This window comes from Coregonus clupeaformis, chromosome 40 (genome assembly GCF_020615455.1).
Source record: "Coregonus clupeaformis isolate EN_2021a chromosome 40, ASM2061545v1, whole genome shotgun sequence".
Taxonomy (NCBI): domain Eukaryota; kingdom Metazoa; phylum Chordata; class Actinopteri; order Salmoniformes; family Salmonidae; genus Coregonus; species Coregonus clupeaformis.
In genome coordinates, this window is record NC_059231.1 from 26,340,363 (window position 1) to 26,363,878 (window position 23,516).

At 41.8% G+C, this 23,516-nt stretch overlaps 1 protein-coding gene across 1 annotated transcript in view; it reads left to right on the forward strand.

Moving 5' to 3' along the window:
- The window catches only part of LOC121571594 (filamin A-interacting protein 1-like), a 63,647-nt gene continuing 40,131 nt past the window's right edge, over positions 1-23,516 (forward strand). The window contains exon 1 of the mRNA XM_041883144.2: positions 1-312. The gene's annotated coding sequence lies outside the window, so the exon portion shown is untranslated. The remainder of the gene's footprint in view (positions 313-23,516) is intronic.

Consider the following 23,516-nt stretch of genomic DNA (forward strand, 5'->3'; position numbering starts at 1 on the left):
TCTAAGCCTCCATCCCTTCTTTAAGGATCAAACCACACACTCTCTCTCACACACACATCCCCCTCTCTTTCCTTCTATCTGGACCACTTGGAGAAAATGTAAGGACACAAAAGAGGGAGAAACAGAGAAGAGAGAGAAAAGCGTATAAAAGAACAGACAAACGGGGGACAAGAGGAGAGCATAAGAAGAAGAAAAAAAAGAGTAGGGGAGCACTTTACTGGATGACAGATAAGGGGAAGGAGTATCAGACTCAGACGGAGCAGCACAACCAAGGCCGGACAGAATCACTTGTCTGCTCCATCAGTCCTGCAGGTACATTTGTCTGCCCGTCTGCCCGTCTGTCCGTCTGTCTGTCTGTCTGTCTGTCTGTCTGTCTGTCTGTCTGTCTGTCTGTCTGTCTGTCTGTCTGTCTGTCTGTTAACTGGTCTGGCTGTGTGAACACTGGCTTGCTCTCATATAAATAAAATTCTAGTTCTGTGGTTGCTCTGGACTGGTTTGGTTGAGCCAGTTTTAGCTGCTGTTCTATTCTAAAATTCTAAGATTGAGTTTCTCTGCTTCTCACGCTTGACTCACTTTATACTACATCTACACTGTAGATGTGTGAGGATCTGAGTGTGTGACTGACTGTGTGAGACTGAAACAATGCCCTCTCTTCTGTACAGTCTGGTGTTGGGAAACAGGGACCGACTCACCAAACACCAGTTCCTGGTTAACTACATAAATCGCTCAGGAATATGTAGGATAATGATGAGCCAAGCACTGTATGACTAATAAGTGCTGAGCGATGGATGACGGGGGGCTTAAACCCCAACTTTAATCTCTTTAACACCACAAAGACCACTCTGACAACCTTTCAAGCAGTGTGTGTGTGTGTGTGATTGTTGAGCTGATTCAGCAAGTGTCTGACTGATTTTAGGATTATGCTGGGGCCGAGTTTACCTTGAGTGAACAAAGACTAGAACAGTATAAGTGTGTATGTGTGTGTATGTGTGTGTGTGTATGGTGCGTGCCAGGTGTGTGTGTGTAGTATGGTCAACAGGGTTACTGAGGGCACAAGGGATATGGTTTCCCCCCATGGAACAGCAGAGGGATCACATTTCCCTGGAGGTGACTCTAGGAAAATATCTCTATTAATATAACGTTCTAATGCTAGAACAAGAACACACTATGCTAATGCTAGCATGAAACCCCCATCAGAGCAGCTCGACCGCTGGGAGGAAAGGCTAAAGCTAATCACATTTACAGCCACTAGCAAGGATGCTATCAATGATCAAATACGTGCAGTACCCTACATACACAACTACTGTAGCCTAGAACGTAAGTATAGATGCTAAACACATTCAGATATAGGCCTACATAACTGCACAAAAAAAGCAAACGTGTTTTGGTGTTTGAAAGTCTGCTAGTTTATGTGTCGGAAACACTGCTAGGCTAGGCTGTGTTATGTACTGTATTATTATGTACTGTATTATTATGTACTGACCTGTACTGTTCTTGTCCAAATACTGGCACATTAATCCCTCATTTATACACGTGTGACGTGTGGAAAGTAAAAATACCCCCCATGACGCACCACACAGAGGTCGCTCCTAAAAGTCACTGCCATTTTGGGACTAACAATTTTGTCACACATCTGGGTCAGTCCGGCTACACACACACCGTATCTACCGCACGCACACTACACACACTACATCTGGGCCAGCCAGTCCTACCAAACACACACACACTCCTGGTCCTGCTCCATCTTAGCAGGCCGGTCCAGCCTGAAAAGGTGAAAGGTCAGAGGGGGGGTAAAAAATGTGCCACAAGATGCATTATTTCTCTGACCCCTAACCCCTGACCCCTGATCCTCCCAGGTCAGTCCAGAAGGTTAGAAACGGCTCTGGCCATAGATACAGTGGGGGAAAAAAAGTATTTAGTCAGCCACCAATTGTGCAATTTCTCCCACTTAAAAATCAAATCAAATCAAATCAAATTTTATAATTCACATGCGCCGAATACAACAGGTGCAGACATTACAGTGAAATGCTTACTTACAGCCCTTAACCAACAGTGCATTTATTTTAAACAAAAAAGTAAGAATAAAACAACAACAAAAAAGTGTTGAGAAAAAAAGAGCAGAAGTAAAATAAAGTGACAGTAGGGAGGCTATATATACAATAAAATAAAGTGACAGTAGGGAGGCTATATATACAGGGGGGTACCGTTGCATAGTCAATGTGCGGGGGCACCGGCTAGTTGAGGTAGTTGAGGTAATATGTACATGTGGGTAGAGTTAAAGTGACTATGCATAAATACTTAACAGAGTAGCAGCAGCGTAAAAGGATGGGGTGGGGGGCAGTGCAAATAGTCCGGGTAGCCATGATTAGCTGTTCAGGAGTCTTATGGCTTGGGGGTAGAAGCTGTTGAGAAGTCTTTTGGACCTAGACTTGGCACTCCGGTACCGCTTGCCGTGCGGTAGCAGAGAGAACAGTCTATGACTAGGGTGACTGGAGTCTTTGACAATTTTGAGGGCCTTCCTCTGACACCGCCTGGTATAGAGGTCCTGGATGGCAGGGAGCTTTGCCCCAGTGATGTACTGGGCCGTACGCTGAGAGAGGCCTGTAAACACAGGTCAAACGTTTTCTGTAAGTCTTCACAAGGTTTTCACACACTGTTGCTGGTATTTTGGCCCATTCCTCCATGCAGATCTCTTCTAGAGCAGTGATGTTTTGGGGCTGTCGCTGGGCAACACGGACTTTCAACTCCCTCCAAAGATTTTCTATGGGGTTGAGATCTGGAGACTGGCTAGGCCACTCCAGGACCTTGAAATGCTTCTTACGAAGCCACTTCTTCGTTGCCCGGGTGCTGTGTTTGGGATCATTGTCATGCTGAAAGACCCAGCCACGTTTCATCTTCAATGCACTTGCTGATGGAAGGAGGTTTTCACTCAAAATCTCACGATACATGGCCCCATTCATTCTTTCCTTTACACGGATCAGTCGTCCTGGTCCCTTTGCAGAAAAACAGCCCCAAAGCATGATGTTTCCACCCCCATGCTTCACAGTAGGTATGGTGTTCTTTGGATGCAACTCAGTATTCTTTGTCCTCCAAACACGACGAGTTGAGTTTTTACCAAAAAGTTATATTTTGGTTTCATCTGACCATATGACATTCTCCCAATCCTCTTCTCGATCATCCAAATGCACTCTAGCAAACTTCAGACGGGCCTGGACATGTACTGGCTTAAGCAGGGGGACACGTCTCGCACTGCAGGATTTGAGTCCCTGGCGGCGTAGTGTGTTACTGATGGTAGGCTTTGTTATTTTGGTCCCGGCTCTCTGCAGGTCATTCACTAGGTCCCCCCATGTGGTTCTGGGATTTTTGCTCAGCGTTCTTGTGATCATTTTGACCCCACGGGGTGAGATCTTGCGTGGAGCCCCAGATCGAGGGAGATTATCAGTGGTCTTGTATGTCTTCCATTTCCTAATAATTGCTCCCACAGTTGATTTCTTCAAACCAAGCTTTTTACCTATTGCAGATGCAGTCTTCCCAGCCTGGGCAGGTCTACAATTTTGTTTCTGGTGTCCTTTGACAGCTCTTTGGTCTTGGCCATAGTGGAGTTTGGAGTGTGACTGTTTGAGGTTGTGGACAGGTGTCTTTTATACTGATAACAAGTTCAAACAGGTGCCATTAATACAGGTAACGAGTGGAGGACAGAGGAGCCACTTAAATAAGAAGTTACAGGTCTGTGAGAGCCAGAAATCTTGCTTGTTTGTAGGTGACCAAATACTTATTTTCCACCATAATTTGCAAATAAATTCATTAAAAATCCTACAATGTGATTTTCTGGAAAAAATTTTCCTCAATTTGTCTGTCATAGTTGACGTGTACCTATGATGAAAATTACAGGCCTCTCTCATCTTTTTAAGTGGGAGAACTTGCACAATTGGTGGCTGACTAAATACTTTTTTTCCCCACTGTAAGGCTTATAAGTGAATGAGTTCACAGGAGAGAGACACAGGGATCAATGGAAGTGAATGGCCTTAGAGTGGGCCAATACTAAAATAAATTGAGGTGATTGACTGGTTTTAATTGAGATCAATGAAGACGACTGGTTTTAATGGGAATCAAGAGGTGATTGGTTTTGGAGATCAATAGACTGGTTTCAGGATAGAGCTGATTCTGTCTCAGACAGGCACCATGCTTTCACTGACACACACCCACCGAAATTGTCTCTGTAGTACAACATACCCTGTTGCTGTTGTAAATGTATGATAAAATTATGGAATGGTTTTGAGTACTGTATAAAAACCAGGTGGACTCTTTTCAAAATACATGGTGATTATCCCTGCGGGGCAGATAGGCCTAAGTTCCCTGAGTAAAGCTCTTTATCACTAACAGGGCGAACTCTATTAGTCTGATTAAAGATACCACTCAGCCCTGCAGGATAGCATCAACCCATGAGTGTGTTTGTTTGTTTGTGCTTGTGTGCTGCTTCAACACGATTAATCTCACTTTTAATCACTCAAGGCCGTATACTTACTTACTGAATCCTTACTTGAGATATATAGTGTATGCATAACTTCAACATCCATTGGTAGTGGATGAGATGAGTTACCCCCTAATTAGGGATGGGCATTTTAAATGATTTCACTATTCAAATAATATCATTAATTACTGGGGATATGCGGATAGTCTAAATACACTTTATATAATTTATTTTAATTCAATGGGGACTTGCTCGTGTGACTCAGGAGAGACGCTCTGCTTGTTGTTTCAGCACAGACAGGTAGAGGAGGGACACAAGAGGAGCAGGGACAGGTGTGTCTGATACGGAGAGAGTAGACTCGCGACGATTTAAACCTCCCTGGCAAAAAAAGTAGGTCTCATACATTTTAAAATATTCAAGATTACAAATACAAAATTTCACGACTCTACGCGCATATTTAGTGATATAAAGACAGCCTCAACTCTACATGTGACATAATGTACAGTTTAAGCTCTTAAATTATTAACTTGCGATGACTGGCTTCTGCCAGCTCCTCACTTGTCATCTCGAAAATCTCTCTCCATTTAGGTCATGGAGGCTAGCATTTGTTGAGTTAGTTGCCATGACACCAATACCTACAAAAGCCAACAAATTTGTAGAAATTATTTTTTCCTGTTGGTAGACGGAGATCCTTAGCGGAATGAGGAGATGGGTTTCTCAGCTGGCGGATTTGGAATCATATGCAGACATTGCAATGCAATTCAAGATCAATAAATGGATTCAAAATCAATAAATGTTGTTGACACATTAAACCAATACAAATTAAATGCATTACTTGATTGATGCATTACAAATTATTTCCATTTGATTTGATTGATTCCCTCTTCTTTAAATGCCAGTCATGGTGCAGTAGACACATTTTACCTTTAAAAATGACCAGTAGATGGCAATATTAACCTGATATGAGAAGCTGACACCCTCAGCAGGTCAGTGCAATTCGCCATTGTAACCAGGAACATTTTTCATTAATAAAACAGAAAACTAGAGACCGCTGCAATCAGAATAAGCGTCCGAAGTTAGATAACAATTTGTGTTTGTGTCCAGCAGTCGACCATGCGTCAAATATGTTAATACAGCAAGAAAGTACCACAACAGAGAAAATTGTCACTTGGCGCAGTGTTATAGGACAACTTCAGCTAAACAATCAGCTAGCTAGGCAGTGGGTAGTAAAGAGCATCATTTTTCTTCCCACATTCATTTACTTTCAATTTATGTAAATAGCGTCCAATTTGCAAGACAAACTTGTTACTGCAATATGTTATCTACCATCTTGTCTGGTAGTGTCTTAACTGCATCAAATCGATATAAAGAAGCTAGTTAGCTACACTAGCCAGCTAAGTTAGCTAGCTAGCAAGGCTAATTGAGGCTATTTTGCTGTGCTCCCGCATCCTTGTCTACAACAACTCTGGTTCATAATAAACAACAGCCTACCTGTTGGTTGATCCTTGTAGCCTACTCCTTCTCATTTAGCCAACTTAATTCCGTAATTATAATTCAATTTTGCATTGATTAGAACCGGGATGTCTTTTATATGCGGCACACTCATAAAACTCATAAAAATGCTGTTTTATTAAAATGTATAATGTTATGGTCTATCCTTGTATGTAGCAATGTCACAGATAATTTAATTACATTTTAGACAAATGAATAACTGTGCCCATCCCTACCCCTAATACAATATAAATCAACCTAAGCACCCGTAAAAGAGGTGTATACGGGTCTTTCTATAAATAAAGGGGCCAATGTGTGACATCCGGGTCAACATTTCTACATGGTTTGATATACATTTATTTTCTTGCAGTTACAGGAATAAAAGTATAGGTAGGCACAATGAGACCATATCTCCACCTAGCAACAGCAAAACATACATACAGTGCCTTGCAAAAGTATTCATCCCCCTTGGCATTTTTCCTATTTTGTTGCATTACAACCTGTAATTTAAATGAATGTTTTTTTTACATTTCATGTAATGGACATACACAAAATAGTCCAAAATCGGATACAATAAATAACGGAAAAGTGGTGCGTGCATATGTATCCCTTTGCTATGAAGCCCCTAAATAAGATCTGGTGCAACCAATTACCTTCAGAAGTCACATAATTAGTTAAATAAAGTCCACCTGTGTGCAATCTAAGTGTCACATGCTCTGTCACATGATCTCAGTACATATACACCTGTTCTGAAAGGCCCCAGAGTCCGCAACACCACTAAGGGGCACCACCAAGCAAGGCACCATGAAGACCAAGGAGTTCGCCAAACAGGTCAGGGACAAAGTTGTGGAGAAGTACAGATCAGGTTTGGGTTATAAAAACATAACCGAAACTTTGAACATCCCACAGAGCACCATTAAATCCACCCAGAGATGGTATGCTGATCACTGGGATGACGGCCCATCTTGGGATGGGGAGGGGTTTTAGCGGGGGAATTAGTTGAGAACAATTGGAGGGTTATTTAGTAATATTGCAAATATCATGGTATAGCTATATGGACACTCAATCACTATGGCATTTTTTATTGGTAAATTTACAAACATATATAATGACAAATAGATTTGAAACTTGTATCTCATTATGGTATGTGGTGAAATAAGTATAGCCAGTTATAATTGTAATGGCTTAGCAGATAATAACAAAAGAAGAACAATATTTATATGGCTCAAAGAGAAGGAATATAATATCTATTGTTTACAGGAAACCCATTCAACAATTCTAGATGAAGTTGCTTGGAAAAAGGAATGAGCAAATATACTTCTCCCATGGGCTAAGAAACTCAAAAGGGGTGATGATATTAATTAAAAGTAATTTCGATCCGAATGTGCAAATTGTCCAAACAGATACGCAAGGTAGATGGATTATTTTAAATATGTTATTTGACCATAAACAAATATGTCTCATTAACCTTTACGGACCAAATAATGATGATCCACACTTCTTTGAAAATATATATAATACATTATCGACCTTGCAAGCAATTCAAGACTCTATTATTATGGTGGGAGATTATAATACAGTTTTAAATAGCTCAATGGACCGTAAAGGAAATCACACTACAAACAATCACCCTCATGCTCTTAAGGAAATCGTGAATGTCATGGATACATTAGAACTAGTAGATATATGGAGGCTTAAATATCCTGATCTAGTGAGATATACATGGTGGAGACTCAATCAAGCTAGTGGTCTTGACTTCTTTCTTATGTCATTCTCATTGGCACCAAAAGTTTAAAAAGTGTTGATAGGATAGGGGACAGAATGCGGTCGGACCATTATATAATTAATACATTACTCTTACTGAATTTCCACGTGGGCGAGGATATTGGAAATTTAATCAAAGCCTATTGGATGATAAACCTACCATTAAAATTATAGACTGATAATTTCTTTGTCAGTGGGCAAACGTACAAAATCAGCAGGGGATCAAATACTTTTTTCCCTCACTGTATGTTTTCGTTTCAGTTGCCTCCATCTCCTCTAACTGAAGCAAATTGTAGAGATTTTTTTCTATTGATAATGTAAAATTAACAACCATACAGAAAGACTCATGTGAAGGTGAAATTACAGAGGAGGAACTTCTGGATGCAATTAAAGACTTTAAGTTCGGGTAAACTCCAGGGTTTGATGGCATACCAGTCGAGGTATACCAAACCTTTTTTGATATACTCAGAGGACCGTTATTAGCATGTTTTAACCACTCCTATGTAAATGGTAGATTATCAGACACCCAAGAAGAAGGCCTGATTTCATTATTACTGAAACAGGATACAAGTGGAAAATATAAAGATCCTGTCACGATCGTTGTTAGATGAAGCGGACCAAGGCGCAGCGTGATATGCGTACATTCTTTTATTGCAGTACACAACACGAACCAAAACAACAAAACAAACGATACGTGAAGTCCTGGGTTGAACACAAACCTTCCGGAACAAGATCCCACAAAATAACCGTGCCAAACAGGCTGCCTAAGTATGGTCCCCAAGCAGAGACAACAAGCTACAGCTGCCTCTGATTGGGAACCACCCTGGCCAACATAGATATACATGAACTAGAACACAAACCTAGAAAACTAAACAATAGAAAATCCACACCCTGGCTCAACATTTAATAGTCCCCAGAGCCAGGGCGTGACAGTACCCCCCCAAAAGGCACGGACTGCGACCGCGCCAACCAAACACAAGAGGGTAGGGGCCGGGTGGGCATTCCGCCTCGGCGGCGGATCCGGCTCTGGGCGTGACCACCCCTCTATCTCTACCCCCCCGTAGCGCCCCTGGTCTGGACCGGCCCCGCTGGCCGGAGCTGGACTGAACACCGGTGGAGCGGATTGCTCTGGCTCCGGCGTGGAGCAGCTGACCGGTGCCGGACCAGGCACCGGTGGAACAGGCACGGACCGTGCCGGACTGACGACGCGCACCACTGGCTTGGTGCGGGGAGCAGGAACGGACCGGGCTGACGACGCGCACCATTGGCTTGGTGCGGGGAGCAGTAACGGGCCGGACCGGACTGATGACGCGCACCATTGGCTTGGTGCGGGGAGCAGGAACAGGCCGGACCGGGCTGACGACGCGCACCACTGGCTTGGTGCGGGGAGCAGGAACAGGCCGGACCGGGCTGTCGACGCGCACCACAGGCTTAGTGCGGGGAGCAGGAACGGGCCTGACCGTACTGGGAACACACACCACTGGCCTTGTGCGGGAATCAGGAACGGGCCGGACCGGACTGGTGACACACACCACTTGCTTGGTGCGAGGAGCGGGACTGGGTTTCCTCATAAACCTCCGCTCCCTCTGCTGCCTATCAGTTCCTCTCGCCGTGCCTCCACACTATCCTTCTCCCTCGTGACCAGTGGCCCCCGTAACCTGGCGGCCTCCTCTGCCAACCTGCTGAACCGCTCTATCGCGGCCTTCCGCTGCCTCGTCGTCCACGGCGTGAGCCCCCCCCTAAAAAATGTTTGGGCTTGTCTCTCCCCCGTGCTCATGGCCTCCATCCCTCTTGCCAGACTCTCACTCATCTCCTCCCAGGTCCATCTTCTCTCCTCGTCACACTGCTTGATCCAGTCGAGGTGGGATCTTCAGTCACGATCGTCGTTAGATGAAGCGGAGCAAGGCGCAGCGTAATATGCGTACATTCTTTTATTGCAGTACACAACACGAACCAAAACAACAAAACAAACGATACGTGAAGTCCTGGGTTGAACACAAACCTTCCGGAACAAGATCCCACAAAATAACCGTGCCAAACAGGCTGCCTTAAGTATGCTCCCCAATCAGAGACAACAAGCTACAGCTGCTTCTGATTGGGAACCACCCTGGCCAACATAGATAAACATGAACTAGAACACAAACCTAGAAAACTAAACAATAGAAAATCCACACCCTGGCTCAACATTTAATAGTCCCCAGAACCAGGGCGTGACAGATCCAGTCCATTAAAAAAATTGGCGGCCCCTTAGACTTCAGTGTTGTGATGCAAAAATTCTAGCAAAATGTATAGCGCATAGAATTAAAAAGGTATTGTCGGACATTATTCATTCTAATCAGACAGGTTTTTTACATGGGCGATACATTGGAGATAATATAAAGCAAGTACTGGAAACAATAGAACACTAGGAAATATCTGGGAAGCCAAGCCTAATATTCATAGCAGACTTCGAAAAGGCATTTGATAAAGTACGACTGGGGTTTATATATAAATGCCTGGAGCATTTCAATTTTGGACAATCTCATGTATAGTAACCCTAGGTGTAAAATAGTAAATAACATCTATTTCTCAGAAAGTTTTAAACTGTCAAGAGGAGTGAAACAAGGTTGTCCACTATCGGCATATCTATTTATTATTGCCATCGAGATGTTAGCAATAATATCAAGGGATTAGAAATCCAGGGCTTAAAAACAAAGGTGTCATTGTACACTGATGATTCATGTTTTCTTTTAAATCCACAACTTGAATCCCTCCACAGCCTCATAGAGGATATAGATAAATGTTATAACCTCTCTGGATTACAACCAAATTATGATAAATGTCCTATATTACGTATTATTTTTACATTACCATGTAGTTTACCAATAACATGGTCTGATGGTGATGTGGATATACTCGGAATACATATCCCAAATGAAATAAATGATCTCACTCCAAAAAAAAATAATAGAAAGTTAGCAAAAATAGATAAGATCTTGCTACCATGGAAAGGTAAATACCTGTCAATTTGTGGAAAAATCAGCCTGATTAACTCTTTAGTATTATCCCAGTTTACCTATTTGCTTATGGTCTTGCCTACGCCTAGCGAACAGTTTTTTAAATTATATGAGAAAGAAATATTCCATTTTATTTGGAACGGCAAGCCAGACAAAATTAAACGGGCCTATTTATATAATGAATATGAATTAGGACAGAAATTATTAAATATTAAAGCATTAGACCTATCACTAAAAGCTTCAGTCATACAAAAATTATACTTAAATCCGAACTGGTTCTCTAGCAAACTAGTAAGATTGTCTCACCCAATGTTCAAGAAGGGACTTTTTCCTTTTATTCAGATTACAATCCCTCACTTTCAGGTATTTGAAAAGGAAATAATCCCCCAAATATCACTATTTCTAAAACAAGCCATAGAAAGTTGGTTGCAATTTCAATTTAATCCTCCGGAAATGACAGAACAAATATTGCAACAAATATTGTGGTTAAACTCAAATATACTATTTGATTAAAAAAAAGGTTCTTTTTTGAGAAAAAAAAAAAAAAGTTATACTCTTCGTAAATGATATTATCGGTAGGAATGGTGGAGTTATGTCGCACATGCAACTAACAAAAACATATGGAAATGTCTGCTCTACCCAAAATTACAACCAAATAATAGCAGCATTACCGCGAAAACGGAAGAGGAAAGTGGAAGGAGGAAAAAGTAAGGAACTTGTCTGTCGGCCTTGCAATAAAGAACATAATTGGTAAAGGAAAATTGTGATAAATAAAAAAGTTTACCAGTTTAATTTAAGGACCAAAAGATTGACAGCCGTCCCATATAGATTGCAAAATAGTTGGGAAGAGATTTTTGATGTACCGATTCCATGGCATAGTGTTTATGAACTGATACGCAAAACAACGCCGGATTCAAAACTTATAATTTTTCAATTTAAATTATTATATACAATTTTTGCTACCAATAGAATGTTATTTGTATGGGGATACAATCTTCCCAGCTCTGCAGATTTGGCTGTGAAGAGACAGAATCATTAGATCATTTGTTTTGGTACTGTCCATTTGTAGCTTGTTTCTGGACACAGGTCCAGGAATGGCTGAAGGATTGCAATATTTGCATGGAGCTGACCCTGCAGATAGCACTACTGGGTGATCTGAAAAGTCATAGTCAATCGATCAATAATAATACTTTTAGCAAATATGTTTATTTTCAATTCACAAACTGTAGAAACAATGAGAATAGAAAGGTTCAGAACTTTTGTAAAACATCACAGTACAGTTGAAAAATATATGGCAAATAGAAATCCAATATGGATGGTGTTAAGAGATAGATGGGAGGTGTTGAATGGAGCTGAAGGATGGGACTAATAACAACAACTAATAACAACAAGATAACTAGTGTAAGACATGCTGTGTCCATAATAGGTATATAGGTTATATATTGTGAGCTTTTGTGAAAGAGCACAGTTAGAAAGATATGGCATATAGAAGCATACCAGATGGACATCATGAAAATGATTGGAGGAAGTTCAGGAGTAAAAACAAACAAAATATAATTAGTGACTGTGTCCATAAAATGTATATAGTATGTATAAGCAAGAAGTAGAGGCCTAAGCATTGTTGTTCACTAGTTTACTCCAATTAGGGAGGGGATGGTGGGGTTGGAAAGTAATAAAGGGAAATACATATATTTTTAAAGGATATGTATGTATGTGTATATATATATACAGTGGGGAGAACAAGTATTTGATACACTGCCGATTTTGCAGGTTTTCCTACTTACAAAGCATGTAGAGGTCTGTAATTTTTATCATAGGTACACTTCAACTGTGAGAGACGGAATCTAAAACAAAAATCCAGAAAATCACATTGTATGATTTTTAAGTAATTCATTTGCATTTTATTGCATGACATAAGTATTTGATACATCAGAAAAGCAGAACTTAATATTTGGTACAGAAACCTTTGTTTGCAATTACAGAGATCATACGTTTCCTGTAGGTCTTGACCAGGTTTGCACACACTGCAGCAGGGATTTTGGCCCACTCCTCCATACAGACCTTCTCCAGATCCTTCAGGTTTTAGGGCCGTCGCTGGGCAATACGGACTTTCAGCTCCCTCCAAAGATTTTCTATTGGGTTCAGGTCTGGAGACTGGCTAGGCCACTCCAGGACCTTGAGATGCTTCTTACGGAGCCACTCCTTAGTTGCCCTGGCTGTGTGTTTCAGGTCGTTGTCATGCTGGAAGACCCAGCCACGACCCATCTTCAATGCTCTTACTGAGGGAAGGAGGTTGTTGGCCAAGATCTCGCGATACATGGCCCCATCCATCCTCCCCTCAATACGGTGCAGTCGTCCTGTCCCCTTTGCAGAAAAGTATCCCCAAAGAATGATGTTTCCACCTCCATGCTTCACAGTTGGGATGGTGTTCTTGGGGTTGTACTCATCCTTCTTCTTCCTCCAAACACGGCGAGTGGAGTTTAGACCAAAAAGCTCTATTTTTGTCTCATCAGACCACATGACCTTCTCCCATTCCTCCTCTGGATCATCCAGATGGTCATTGGCAAACTTCAGACGGACCTGGACATGCGCTGGCTTGAGCAGGGGGACCTTGCGTGCGCTGCAGGATTTTAATCCATGACGGCGTAGTGTGTTACTAATGGTTTTCTTTGAGACTGTGGTCCCAGCTCTCTTCAGGTCATTGACCAGGTCCTGCCGTGTAGTTCTGGGCTGATCCCTCACCTTCCTCATGATCATTGATGCCCCACAAGGTGAGATCTTGCATGGAGCCCCAGACCGAGGGTGATTGACTGTCATCTTGAACTTCTTCCATTTTCTAATAATTGCGCCAACAGTTGTTGCCTTCTCACTAAGCTGCTTGCCTATTGTCCTGTAGCCCATCCCAGCCTTGTGCAGGTCTACAATTTTATCCCTGATGTCCTTACACAGCTCTCTGGTCTTGGCCATTGTGGAGAGGTTGGAGTCTGTTTGATTGAGTGTGTGGACAGGTGTCTTTTATACAGGTAACGAGTTCAAACAGGTGCAGTTAATACAGGTAATGAGTGGAGAACAGGAGGGCTTCTTAAAGAAAAACTAACAGGTCTGTGAGAGCCGGAATTCTTACTGGTTGGTAGGTGATCAAATACTTATGTCATGCAATAAAATGCAAATTAATTACTTAAAAATTATACAATGTGATTTTCTGGATTTTTGTTTTAGATCTCTCACAGTTGAAGTGTACCTATGATAAAACTGACAGACCTCTACATGCTTTGTAAGTAGGAAAACCTGCAAAATCGGCAGTGTATCAAATACTTGTTCTCCCCACTGTATATGTGTATATATGTATGTGTGTCTGTGTATATGTACATATACACTGCTCAAAACAATTAACACTTAAACAACACAATGTAACTCCAAGTCAATCACACTTCTGTGAAATCAAACTGTCCACTTAGGAAGCAACACTGATTGACAATACATTTCACATGCTGTTCTGCAAATGGAATAGACAACAGGTGGAAATTATAGGCAATTAGCAAGACACCCCCAATAAAGGACTGGTTTTGCAGGTGGTGACCACAGACCACTTCTCAGTTCCTATGCTTCCTGGCTGATGTTTTGGTCACTTTTGAATGCTGGCGGTGCTTTCACTCTAGTGGTAGCATGAGGCGGAGTCTACAACCCACACAAGTGGCTCAGGTAGTGCAGCTCATCCAGGATGGCACATCAATGCGAGCTGTGGCAAGAAGGTTTGCTGTGTCTGTCAGCGTAGTGTCCAGAGCATGGAGGCGCTACCAGGAGACAGGCCAGTACATCAGGAGACATGGAGGAGGCCGTAGGAGGGCAACAACCCAGCAGCAGGACTGCTACCGCCGCCTTTGGGCAAGGAGGAGCAGGAGGAGCACTGCCAGAGCCCTGCAAAATGACCTCCAGCAGGCCACAAATGTGCATGTGTCTGCTCAAACGGTCAGAAACAGACTCCATGAGGGTGGTATGAGGGCCCGACGTCTACAGGTGGGGGTTGTGCTTACAGCCCAACACCGTGCAGGACGTTTGGCATTTGCCAGAGAACACCAAGATTGGCAAATTCGCCACTGGCGCCCTGTGCTCTTCACAGATGAAAGCAGGTTCACACTGAGCATGTGACAGACGTGGCAGAGTCTGGAGACGCCGTGGAGAATGTTCTGCTGCCTGCAACATCCTCCAGCATGACCGGTTTGGCGGTGGGTCAGTCATGGTGTGGGCTGGCATTTCTTTGGGGGGCTGCACAGCCCTCCATGTGCTCGCCAGAGGTAGCCTGACTGCCATTAGGTACTGAGATTAGATCCTCAGACCCCTTGTGAGACCATATGCTGGTGCGGTTGGCCCTGGGTTCCTCCTAATGCAAGACAATGCTAGACCTCATGTGGCTGGAGTGTGTCAGCAGTTCCTGCAAGAGGAAGGCATTGATGCTATGGACCGCCCATTCCCCAGACCTGAATCCAATTGAGCACATCTGGAACATCATGTCTCGCTCCATCCACCAACGCCACGTTGCACCACAGACTGTCCAGGAGTTGGCGGATGCTTTAGTCCAGGTCTGGGAGGAGATCCCTCAGGAGACCATCCGCCACCTCATCAGGAGCATGCCCAGGCGTTGTAGGGAGGTCATACAGGCACGTGGAGGCCACACACACTACTGAGCCTCATTTTGACTTGTTTTAAGGACATTACATCAAAGTTGGATCAGCCTGTAGTGTGGATTTCCACTTTAATTTTGAGGGTGACTCCAAATCCAGACCTCCATGGGTTGATACATTTGATTTCCATTGATAATTTTTGTGTGATTTTGTTGTCAGCACATTCAACTATGTAAAGAAAAAAGTATTTAATAAGATTATTTCATTCATTCAGATCTAGGATGTGTTATTTTAGTGTTCCCTTTATTTTTTGGAGCAGTGTATATACAGTATCTCACAAAAGTGAGTACAGCCCTCACATTTTTGTAAATATTTGAGTATATCTTTTCATGTGACAACACTGAAGAAATGACACTGCTACAATGTAAAGTAGTGAGTGTACAGCTTGTATAACAGTGTAAATTTGCTGTCCCCTCAAAATAACACAACACACAGCCATTAATGTCTAAACCGCTGACAACAAAAGTGAGTACACCCCTAAGTGAAAATGTCCAAATTGGGCCCAAAGTGTCAATATTTTGTGTGGCCACCATCATTTTCCAGCACTGCCTTAACCCTCTTGGGCATGGAGTTCACCAGAGCTTCACAGGTTGCCACTGGAGTCCTCTTCCATTCCTCCATGACGACATCACGGAGCTGGTGGATGTTAGAGACCTTGCACTGCTCCACCTTCCGTTTGAGGATGCCCCACAGATGCTCAATAGGGTTTAGGTCTGGAGACATGCTTAGCCAGTCCATCACCTTTACACTCAGCTTCTTTAGCAAGGCAGTGGTCGTCTTGGAGGTGTGTTTGGGGTCGTTATCATGTTGAAATACTGCCCTGCGGCCCAGTCTCCGAAGGGAGGGGATCATGCTCTGCTTCAGTATGTCACAGTACATGTTGGCATTCATTGGTCCCTCAATGAACTGTAGCTCCCCAGTGCCGGCAGCACTCATGCAGCCCCAGACCATGACACTCCCACCACCATGCTTGACTGTAGGCAAGACACACTTGTCTTTGTACTCCTCACCTGGTTGCCGCCACACACGCTTGACACCATCTGAACCAAATACGTTTAACTTGGTCTCATCAAGAGGCTTCCTTATGGTCTGAGCACTGACAGGCTGACCCCCCACCCCTTCAACCTCTACAGCAATGCTGGCAGCACTCATAAGTCTATTTCCCAAAGACAACCTCTGGATATGACGCTGAGCACGTGCACTCAACTTCTTTGGTCGACCATGGCAAGGCCTGTTCTGAGTGGAACCTGTCCTGTTAAACCGCTGTATGGTCTTGGCCACTGTGCTGCAGCTCAGTTTCAGGGTCTTGGCAATCTTCTTATAGCCCAGGCCATCTTTATGTAGAGCAACAATTCTTTTTTTCAGATCCTCAGAGAGTTCTTTGCCATGAGGTGCCATGTTGAACTTCCAGTGACCAGTATGAGGGATTGTGAGAGCGATGACACCAAATTTAACACACCTGCTCCCCATTCACACCTGAGACCTTGTAACACTAACAAGTCACATGACACCGGGGAGGGAAAATGGCTAATTGGGCCCAATTTTGACATTTTCACTTAGGGGTGTACTCACTTTTGTTGCCAGCGGTTTAGACATTAATGGCTGTGTGTTGAGTTATTTTGAGGGGACAGCAAATGTACACTGTTATGCAAGCTGTACACTCACTACTTTACATTGTAGCAAAGTGTCATTTCTTCAGTGTTGTCACATGAAAATATATACTCAAATATTTACAAAAATGTGAGGGGTGTACTCACTTTTGTGGTCCTCTGTAGCTCAATTGGTAGAGCATGGTGCCAGGGTAGTGGGTTTGATCCCCGGCACCACCTATACGTAAAAATGTATGCACACATGACTGTAAGTCGCTTTGGATAAAAGCGTCTGCTAAATGGCATATTATCATTATTATTGTGAGATACTGTATATATATATATGCAATAATTAAAAAAAACATATGGGGGATTGGAAGTGATGCAGAATATTACATTGATGGAAGTTACAATCTATCTGCAATAGTAAAGCTGATCTACCCCCTAAAAAAAACAAAAACAAAAACAGAAAAAAAACAATGAAAGGATATACTTACATGTCTACTATTCACACCCTTGCTTCATTCCAGCTAGTTAGATGTGCAACAACTGACTAACTATAGCTAGGAGCATATCTCTAGTCTAGCAATAGATACTGTTGTTTTGGCTGTATGGCATTATTGAATAAGATTACCCATGGTTAGTTAGGTAGCTAGCATATATCAGTCAGATAACTATTTACAGTAACAGCAGTTAATTAATAAGTCAATACACACTAAATCTTATGCAGAAATTGAGAAATCTTACTTTATCTTGGCACAGTGGCACAATATGGGCAGCTATTAATTGATTAATTAATAGATAATAGATTCATAGATTCATAGAATGGAGTTAGAAGGGTGAACTCCTACTTTGAAAGGATAGGAAATGTTGGCTGTGCACTTAACCAATGACAGGAATTCCAAATTTAACCCGACCCACACGAAAATCGAAATAAGGTGTTTTTTTGGTTTTATATGCAAAAACGAAAAACAACTTACTTTTTATTTTTTCTATTTCTATTAAAAAAAGAACAAACAAGCCATTTTTACGTTCCCAATTGCTCCATTTTAACTCGGAAAACAAATGGTCAAAATGTACACAGACTGTAATCTTACCTCAGGAATCTTGACATAATGTTGTCCACAACATAGGCTAATTATCTTGACCGCTGCAACAACATAGACATCAAAATGTTTTGTCAATTGTCCAGATCAACATGAATTCCTGCACTTTGGCTGTTGTTCATCACGTGCAGTATCACACCAGCTCTTCATCACTTGACTGTCATTCAAAAAGTCCTTTCCTGAATCAGCTGATGTTGTGTGATAATTTCTCCACTTAACTAAACAGATAGACATCAAATGCGCATCAAACAACTAAATTATTATGCATAATTATTGAAGAACTCCGTTAATGACAGTATCGATTTTTGACAGTATCGATTTTTTTTTCTTGTTAAAGTTACTCTTTTAGTTATAAGCATTCGATTTTGCAATCCATACATTATTTTGGATATCTGTGCCCATGAAAACTGTTTTCACACCATAACATAGGGAGATGCAACATTTTATGATGTTACAGTACACTTCCGAGATCTCCATACAAAAAAAAGTCAGAGAGCAATATCTAGGAATTTTACAGGATCAAGTTCAATGTGTAATTCAATTGTTAAATGCTTAGTATATGATATAACGACAAACAGCAGTATCACAAATGTAAGGAAAGAAAGGTAGTGATTTATGTCACAACATTTTTGCCAAATCTGTGAAGACTCCAAGCATGAGAAAGGGTTTAAATATAGGTTTTGATTCAACTCATGAATTATATTGAATGTTTCTATGTCCCCCCTTTATATCTTAATGTATTGACGTGAAAAAAAGGCTAATTATTATGAATGACTTTGTAACAGCTCCAAACAATTGTCCACCACAAGAAATGCTCACTGGTACCCTAGTTTGTAGACAGACCCATAAAGCCTAACTCATCAACACAATTCCATCTTCCACTCTCCTGGCTTACTTGGATACTAGCAGGGGAACAACTTTCACTAGGGACAGGGGGGACATGTCCCCTCCAGTTTTATCATTGGAATGTGATAGAAAACAAGGCAATGGTGTGCTTTAAGACCATGCGGACGCCTCCGAGCGGTCGGGTAGGCTGTTTGGAGTGTTTATCCAACTGGATAAAAATAATAATAATAAATATATATATATATGTCCCCCCACTTCTGAAACCAAAGTTGCGCCCCTGGATACTAGTATGTCAGTAGCTTAGTACAGGGATAGTTATGAAGGCTAAAACTGACCACTATGATGTCCCCTCAGGCCCATTTTGACCAGATAGAGTTTTCTAATCTCTTCTTTCATTATAGTTCATGTTCATTTTGACCTTCCGGGTCAGCAAAATAACATGTTTCTGTGTTTCAGAAATTCTAGCCGACTTTTTAATCAATTTGAAGTGGTACAAAAATCTATACTTCATCCCAGGTCAAGTAGCAATGGCCTATTTTGCAGTCCGAGGATATATTGGTGATGTTGAGGCCTGCTGTTTCTTCCTCCTAAAACCACTATTGAACATGTGTTATTGTTAAATCAATACTGAATTTAGCCTCCTATAAGCACAAAGTTAACGACCACTTTAGTGTCTGAGTCAGCGGAAGAAGTCAGATTGATGAAATGTGTCAGGGGAGATGTTCTGCTCATAGAATGAGGTCAAGAAACATTTTCGGCCCCCTTTCCGTAGAAAGGGGTAACACATTTGTTGATTGTTTTCCTTTGATTTAATGGTAGTAATACATTTTATGGGGGGTTAGGAAATCAAGCAGTTTCAGGAAAGGGGAGGGAGCACAGGTTGCACACTGTGACATGGATCAACCACTAGCCTATGGTCTATTTAGATCTGTGGATGATAGAGTTCTCCAGTCACTGGTGTCACCACGGCAGAATACTAGGCTAAATACTGCCGCCTATTGGATTGACCAACATATCTCAGCTTTCACATGCTAAGCAGAGAGGTGGTAATGAACTCAAGCAAGCCTTTTCATTCAGGCAAGTGTCAAAACACTCCAATGATTTATACTGAATAAGACTCTTTTGAGTTTAGAGTATTGACATTTATTTTGGCAGCCGAGTGTGCACTATTCAGGGCCACTAAGCCAGCACATATAATTCTAAATAAAGTTGACCCTCTCTCTCCATTGTGGTAGTGTGTGTGTGCTTGCCCCGGGGAGTGATTCGCTAATGTCTACATTTCCTGATCCAAAGCCACAAGCATGTCATGCAAGACCACAGTGCACTCTGGGGGTTTACAGTATTATAGTATAGAAAGTGTTCCATTAGGATCGTAGAGAAACAGTCTATATATAAACACAGCAAAAACATACAGGCCAGTCTAGTTCCCCTTGTACATCACCTCATGTAAATCCCAGACAGTGATGGCGAAATTAAAACTGAACGTACATATAAAATACTCCAGCTATTTGACAATTACAACTATCATTATCAATAATTATTCTTTATTTGTTTTAAGGGATGAAGATAAAAGGCATGAAGCTGATGTCCCATTAAAGGCTTTATATCCATCAACCCTGAGTGACTGTACTGTACTTGACACAATGTTCTCTAAACAAAGACAGAGGTTAATATCCACAGGGACAAGAACATCACATTCTCTCCTCACCCCTTCCTTCTGTGCACGTGAGTGTGTGTGTTGTGTAACTGCCAATATGTCTTACTTAAATGAAAATAAAGTATGTGTGTGTGTGTGTGTGTGTGTGTGTGGACTGTCATTTCCCAGCTGGTTCTCTTCCCCTCTCTTGTGGTAACATCCAGAATGAGAAGCTTTGGGTTTTTCACAATGCAGTGGTACAGAGTCATTAAACCATTGACCTGTGATGTCAGAACGGTTGCATGTGAGATCCATGTGTCTATGAGGGCCAAAGCGCATCTTTAAACTTTCCCTCTCTCCCCCTGACAGGTAGTGTGTGTCTGATGTTTAGGATCACTCCATCCTCTCTCTATCAATCATCTCTGTAGCACTCTGAAGCAATGCCAGAAGAATGTAGGATCTGATGGCTGTGGATGGATGGCAAACACAGGTGTGTGTGTGTGTGCATGCGTGAATGTGATATGTGCAAATTGCAAACTTCACTCTACCTTGCAAGCATACTGTATCCATCTCACAGAAATACACATCAGTCTCACATGTGAGTGTGCAAACACACAGGCACAAAGACACACCAGTGGAATTTCAAATGCTTCCCCTTTCCAGAGATTGACCTTCTGCCAAGAGAGCTTAGTACAATCTTAATTTTGCAGGAGAGGACACACACACCATCTTATATCGTCGCTCCACATTTCATTACATCACACTGACATCCACATGGACTCTGCTTTTCTTTCCACACTTGAGTCCATCTTACGCTGTTGTGATTGACAGGCATACTCTACTTGGAAAAAGAGAGGTCTACAGTCGGAAAGAGTGATTTTAAGTATGTTTAAAGCCAAGAGACTGCATCCAGCCAAGAAAATAACCAGTAAAATTATTGGGAATCATAAAAATATATATTACCCACTGACAGGGCAGTTTTGCCAAAATAATAACAATAAATAAGGTACATTTCATTTGTATCAGTAATATTATTATGTGAGAACGGAGCACTAGCCATGCATGTGTGAAACTCCAGAGGCCAGAAGTGGGAACGCTCCAAAGACAAGAAACAGAGAGAGACAAACTACACAAATAACTGTTTCATAAGCGGTAAAAAGCCTTTAGTGTGTCTAACCATTGTATCAAATGATCAATCTTACAGTATTAGACTATTAAAACCTACAAAGCAAACCTCTTGTGCAAGGTGACTCATCACAATGGCAGCCAGCTTGTTAAGTCCCATGAATTGTGATTTTCTAGCATACAGTTTCAAAGGTAGGAGAAGGTTCACAACATTCACCATAGACATTTCCTGGACTGTATCCCAATAGCTCCATTTCCTAATAACTTTTCCTTCATGCACACTAATTTGAAAGAATTGGAGAGGTGATAGAAATATGGTGGAGAAGAGTAGACCTATCTGGTACTTTCAGCTATCAGTGGCGATGAAGGCAGGGTGACGAGGATGGCCAACCTAAATATTTAACACTTTCTGACAGTAGTTCAAACAAATGCCTCAGAAGATCGAAGGGAAGTGAAGTAGAAAAGGGGATATTTAAAAAGGTTTTTAATTCTCGGTTAGGCGTGTCATTAATAACAAACAGCCGTCACAGGTGCAATGTTCAATGTTAAATATTTTTTTTTACTTTATTGTTCATGACTTTTTCCTCTGGTGCCATACCATGAACAGGATACTATAAAACTTCATATCTGTGAAAACTACCTCACCCCCAAGATTCCATAAAACCCTGCTTCTCTGAGGGCCGCTGAATCCTAACTTGATGTCAGCTAACTTGAGTGAATGTGCATAGAGTATTAGAGATCCAACCTAAGACTCCCATGGATCCGAATAATAAACCACATTAACATAGGCATAAAAAGCTCCACTACATATCAACATATGACTTCATTAGGGTCACGAGGGTGCAGCTAATTCCTTTGCTTTGTTTTCCCATCAGAGCTGACTCAGCGTATAAAGCAGCGCTGAGATTTGCTTGAGCCTTTGATCTCTGTGGTAATGGTTCGCTGTCTGAAACGTAACTCTGACTCATGTCACTAATATAACTGTTTTACAATCAGCAGAAAACCTCATTAAGATAAGTTCTTGGCCTCAGATTTAACAAGTCCTGATGTAATATATATTGTGCTAGACTTATGGCATAGAAACTCGGCCTAAATAATTGTACACCGACTTATTTTAAGTTAATAGCCTTCATGATTCATACAATTTCATGTGAACAAATCATACAGGATGAACGTTTCCTAATCTGCATGACTGCAGCAAGTGTTTACTAAATATGCAAGAATTATTGTAAAGTTGGGAGGGCCATGATTTTCCCTTTGTTGTGTTGCTTCTGAATATTCGAGATCCTGGAACAACGACTGTTGTTGGGTTCTGGAAATTCTGCTCTTGGAACCGAATGTGTTGTTGTGTTCTAGAACTCCTGCTCTTGGAACCAAAGGTGCTGTTGGGTTCTAGAACTGTATCTGGAACCAAGAGTGTTGTTCCAAACAGCTGCTCTGCTGCAGCGGTTCCCAAACTGTGGGTCCCCCCCTTTTATTTTAAAGGAACTCAGTCCAGCTTTAAACTTACTCTTGAAAGTTTTAATAGTAGAATGCACAAGGTGCAATTTCAAAATTGGGTAGTGCATCATCAGTTCCTCTTGTCATGTTAGTCATTGCATACCTTAGAGAGCTATTTATAACTTGTCAGAAATGTCCAGATCAACGAGCCCATGTCAGCTAACATTTTTTCATTTAGGTTTTTTAGCACATAGATATTGTTGTATTTTTTTTGTCACTGAAATATCACATGAATACACATTATACATGGCAAAATGTATAGAATTGCACAATATTTGCTTTAAAACTGCCACATTTTCTTGCCACGCCA